The sequence below is a fragment of the Tupaia chinensis genome, unplaced genomic scaffold (assembly GCF_000334495.1).
Source record: "Tupaia chinensis unplaced genomic scaffold, TupChi_1.0 Scaffold143663_1, whole genome shotgun sequence".
Lineage (NCBI taxonomy): Eukaryota > Metazoa > Chordata > Mammalia > Scandentia > Tupaiidae > Tupaia > Tupaia belangeri.
Window position 1 is genome coordinate 21,238 of NW_006203511.1, and position 5,707 is coordinate 26,944.

General features: G+C 37.4%; 1 pseudogene; it reads right to left on the reverse strand.

Annotated features, from left to right (window-relative positions):
* Window positions 1-3,831: 3,831 nt before the first annotated feature.
* Window positions 3,832-5,276, reverse strand: LOC102470273 (2-iminobutanoate/2-iminopropanoate deaminase-like; annotated as a pseudogene).
* Between the last annotated feature and the right edge of the window lie 431 nt (window positions 5,277-5,707).

The following is a 5,707-nucleotide window of genomic DNA, read 5'->3' on the forward strand; positions in this document are numbered from 1 at the left end:
CCCTCCTTGTCATTGGCTTCCATGAATCTTTTGATTTCAGTCTTTATTTCTTCAGTAGTTGTGGAGTCATTCAGGAGTCAGTTATTGAGGTTCCATGTATTTGAGTATTTTTGAGGATATTATTTGCAATTAAACTCAAGTTTAATTCTATCACGGTTAAGGAAAATGCTGAATTTATTTTCTATGCCTCTGAATCTGTAGAGGTTTGCCTTGTGCCCTATCATTTGCTCAATCTTCAGAAAGGTTCCATGTTGGGGTAAGAACATAGTGTATCTCATGGTTTTGCGATAGAAGATTCTATAGATGTCTGTTAAGTCCATTTGATTTATGGTATCGTTTAGATCCTTTATCTATTTATTGATTTTTAATCTACATGATCTGTCCAGAGGGGATAGGGTGGTGTTGATGTCTCCAACAATTAGTGTGTTGCATCCTATCTCTCCTTTTAGATCTAACAGTCTTTCCTTCACATATTTGGGTGCTCCTGTGTTAGGCACATAGATATTAATAAGCATTATATCTTCTTGATCTATTGACCCTTTTACAATATAGTGCCCTTCTTTGTCTCCTCAAAAAGTTTTTGTTTTAAAGTCAATTTTGTCATAAATTAGTATCGCACCTCCAGCTCTTTTTTGGGCATTTGAATGAAAAACCTTTTTCCAACCATTCACTTTCAGTCTATGTATGTCTTTATCCATGAAGTGGGCTTCGTGTAGGCAAAAGATAGAGGTTTTTTGTTTGTTTGTTTGTTTGTTTGTTTTGTTTTCCATTCAGCCTGTCTGTGTCTCTTGATTAGAGCATTTAATCCATTGACATTTAAGGTTATTATCAATGTTACCTGACCTGTCTCAATGTTTATGTTGGCCATTGTCTTGGTTCCCTTTTATTTCTTTGTTTCTGGCTGTTAATTCTTTATTTTTCCTGGAACAGTACTTTCTTCAGGGTTTCTTGAAGAACTGTTCTGGTGTTATCAAATTCTTTCAGGTTTTGTTTGTCTGAAAATATTTTAATCTTTTTTTTCACATATGAAGCATAATCTTGCAGGATATAATAATCATTGTTGCAATTGTTTTTCTCTTAATACTTTCCATATGTCTTCCCATTCTTTCCTTGCTTGAATTGTTTCCATTGAGAAGTCTGGTGTTAGCCTCATGCAATAAACTTTGTAAGTCACTTGTCATTTCTCTCTTGCCAGTTTCAGTATCTTGTATTTTTCTGTGGTCTTTGCAAGTCCAGCTAAGATGTTCCTTGGGGAAGATCTTCTTGAGTTGATTCTATTTGAAGTCCTTATTATTTCTTGGGTCTGGATGTTTGATTGCCTCTCTAGACTTGGGAAATTTTCTTCTAGGATTTCATGGAATAGGTTTTCCATGCCCTTATTAGTTTCTTCACCTTCAGAGATACCAATTATTCAGATATTAGGGTGTCTAATGCAATCTAGTATTTCTCATATATTATCCTCATTTTTTTTGTTATTTTCTCTATCTTTTTGGTGGTTTTCTCTAGGTCAGAAGTTTTATCTTTTACATCAGAGATTTGATCTTCAGCATGGTCTAATTGACTTTTAATACTTTCAAGAGAATTTTTGATTTTCTTTATTACAGACTTCATCTCTAATAGTTCCATCTGATTTTTTTCTTAGCATGTCCATTTCTTCTTTCATATCATGAAAGGACTTCCTAATCTCCTGTAGTTCGTTGTCTCTTTTCTTTTCCTACTCATACTACTCATAGATTTTGGTCATCATGAATGTCTAAATTCTTTTTGGTAACATCATCTGTGTTTTTTTGTTTTGTTTTGTTTTGCTTTTTCCTTTTTTTTTTTTTTGGAAGGGAGTCATTGTGTTCTTTTGATGGAGATATATTTTCTGGTTTAAAAGACCTGAGGCTTTTATTCTACTTCTAGCCATTGGGAGATGTATTCACTTTGGAATACCTTTTAGGAGAATGCTTCTTCAACTAGGAGCAAGTGTGTTTCCCTTTTGCTGTAGACCGATGGCTGCTGAAGCCTCTCTTCCGTTGTGTTTAGCAATGCAGTCCTAGGAGGAGTATACTATTCAGTTGTCTGAAAAACGGTATCTCCTCTTTTGCAGGTGGTTTAGTAAAAGGGAGGACCCCAGGGAGTCTTACCATACTAGACTATTTCAGAACTGTGACTCTAGGCCTATCTTGACCTTCTGGAAAGGTGGAAGAAGAGGAATAGAGGACCAAATAAGAAGGAAGAAAATAAGAAGGAGAATAAAGAAAAAGTTGCTCACCACTAATGTGCAGTGCTTGATTTTGCCAGGGGTTTGGAGACAGAAGTGAAGTCTGCTGTAGAACTGTGGGTGGTCCTGTGTGGTAAGGAGAAGTGTGAAGTTTACAAATGAAAGAACAGAAGAAAAAAAAGTCTATCTGGCTCACAGAGATAGAGATCTCTGGGCTCCAGGGTGCCGGCGCTGGAGCTGGGGCTGGGACCCTTAAGTCAGAGGTCTGGATATGGAAGTGAGATCTGCTGTAGAGGTGTGGGTGATCCTCAGTGTTCCTTAGGACAGGGGTCTGCTGTAGAGCTGTGAGTGGTCCTAGCTGACAGAGATAGAGGTCTCTGGGCTTGGGGGTGTCAGGGCTGTAGCTGGGGCAGGAGGTCTGCCTCAGTATTCCTTTTGTCCAGGGGTCTGGAGATGGAAGTCTCTACATGCTTTTATACCTTCCAATCTTTCAGTTTCTGTCATAGAGTGCTGACATTCAGTACATAGAGTGACAGTATACAATGCCTATCTTTCATAATCTGAATTTCTTCACTTAGCTATAAATCTTCCATATTTACCTATTTCCTACTAAATACCAGGGTCTAAATTTTGGTATGGCTATTCTGTAGTGCATATGTGCCACATTTTTTCAATCTATTCATCTGTTCTTGGAATTTTGGGTTGGTTTTATGTCTTAGTTATTGTGGATAATAATTGGATAATAAACATAGATGTGCTAGTGTTTTTCTGAATGAGGATTTTTCTATCCTTTGGGTAGACATCCAGGAGTAAAATTGCTAGATCACATAATAGTTTTATGTGCTGGTTTTTGAACCATCTTCAAATTGTTCTACTTAGAAACTAATTTACATCCCACCAACAGTTTAGGACAATTCTGTTTTCTCCAGTCTTGTCAGCATTTATCATTCTTTATGTTTTTAATCTTAGACATCCTAACTGGGGTTAGGTGGTATCTCATTGCAGTTTTATTTGCATTTCCCTTATGATACGTGATGTTGAGCACTTCTTCATGTGCTTTTTGGCTGTATTTATATCTTCCTTAGAGAGTTGTTCATTCAGCTCAAAATGCAATCTCTTTTTGAATTTGTATATATATATATATATATAAAATTTCCATTTAAAATAGTATTTATTCAAAATTTTTGTCCATATTCTTCTCCTATATTTTTGCCATTTAAATTTAAATACTTTGTTTTACTCAGGTACAAGCAGAATCACATATCTAACATAAGAATTAATTATTTCACATCAGTAAGTAAACACAATTTAACTGAATTGGATGTGTTCTTGAATATTCCTCAGGAACAATAAACTCCTTTTTCCTGTATGTTATTTTCCTTTGCTTTTTTTATTTGAGTAAATATGTAATGAGTGTCTCTTCTCCTACAGTTAGTAATATAGGTGTACATTAAGTGTAATTTGGAACATTAGTAACAAATCTTCAATAACATTCAACTCTCATTAAATGCATTCTGTAATAACCAGATTTTTTACTCAAACTTATACTTCCATCAATTATAAAAACTAAGATTTTAGTTTAAAAACATAATGAAAGTTCCAGACTAAACATCACTGGACACTTACAGTCATGGGGTTGTGAGTGGTCCTTGGACAGCTATTGCTTCAATCTCAACTCGGCCTCCTTTGGGCAAAGCAGCAACCTGTTAAGCAGCAATAGCAGGGAAGCTACTCTTGAAATACTGTTTGTAGATTTTGTTGACAGGACCAAAGTCATTTACATCAGCCAGAAAAATAGTTGTTTTCATCACATTACTGTAGTTATGCTGGGGTCCAGCCTCAGCGGGGGTGGGTTGATTTGTTGGAGGCAGCGAGGAAAGGAAGACTAAGGCTTCAGTGCCTTTTTATGCACATCCTGAGTCAGACACTCCTCAGAGATCGCTCTCTGTAGAGTGACAACTGCCAGAAATTATCATGCCTTTTTATTGAAAAGATGATACATGCAAGTAAATGGGTGAGGGGCTACGTGTTTTAATTATCAGTTTAATAAGGATCATAGGTTCCATTCAGGGTTGGATTAAGGGTGGATCTATTGTGGCTTTGCAATTGTTCATTTGATGTAGGTGGGTCTTTATGGAATGCGGTTTCAGGAAACCAGCTCTAGCAAGCAGAGATAATTATCAGCTGATGCGGCAGCAGCCATCTTGTGATTACTGAGCATGATGCTGAGAAAAGAAAATCTCAAGTATAGATATTAGTTCTTATGGATCTCCATAAAGAATGATACTTATATAGTTTTATAGGGATCTAAAACTTAATTTAAGGAATCTTAATATATTTATCTATTTCACTTGGTGAGGGTGGGAGTGTCTGGGCCAGTTTCAGCCTAACCTTATTTTATGTAAAGAAAATATTATTTTTAAGCTTTTGTTAAATGTATCTTAAAGGGCCTTCCAAAGGTCAAGGAGATTTCTGCCTAGATAGAACTTTGGCACATCCTCTATTGTGACTGCAGGAATGACGTATAGTAATTAACAGTAGGTAATCAGGGCAAAGGGGAGTGGTCGGGGGGTTTTTGGGAAATCTTATCACATATTTAATTCTTTTATAGTAATATATCAGGAAGTCAGAGGGGGGTCGCTTCCCAACAAGGCTACCGCAGTCTCTGGAGCATACAACAAGTGGCCTTGCCAGCATGCTGAGTCAACCCAAGCTTTGCTCATAGGTCAGGGGGCATACAGCAGCAGCCTTGCCAATGTGCTGATTCGACCTAAGCTTTGCTCATAAGGTCAAAAGCTCAAAACAGATCCTGGGGCCCTACCGGGTCAGACTCCTCCATAGTTACAGCCAGCTGCTTTCAGGATCTCATCCATGTTTATAAGAGCTTGCTTATCTTCTTCTGCCACTCCTTCTGGCACAACTGTCTACAGGAAAGGGTTATGCCTAGATGTTCTGAAATGTAAATGATCCTGTCCACTAACACTGCTTGACTGTAGGGACCAATGGCCCCTGGGGCTTTTGTGGTGCTGATCACTTTTCTGATGAGGGATGACATGACTAATTCTCTCTTGCTGCCCCCTCCTGGAGAAGTGGTCCTAACCCCCATATAGCAATCTTTTAACTGCATTGATCATTTTTTGATGGAGAAAAAAATGCATGAGTTTCCTGTATATTCTGTTTATCATACCCTTATCAGATGTATAGTTTGCAAATATATTCTCCCATTCTGAAGGTTGCCAACTCATTCTTATTATTGCTTCTTTTGCTGTGCAGAAGCTTTTTAAACTTGATATAATCCCACTTGTCTATTTTTGGGATTATTTCTTTTGCTTTGAGGGTGTTATTTAAGACATCTTTGTCAGGGAACAGCAGATGGTGTAATGGTTAAGTTGCTGTATCACCACATAGTTGACCACAGTTTGAGTCCCGAACCTGGTAGCTTAAAAATCACTGTGTGTGTGCCCAAAATCCTGAGAGGAGAATGAGGGTGATTTCTCACTT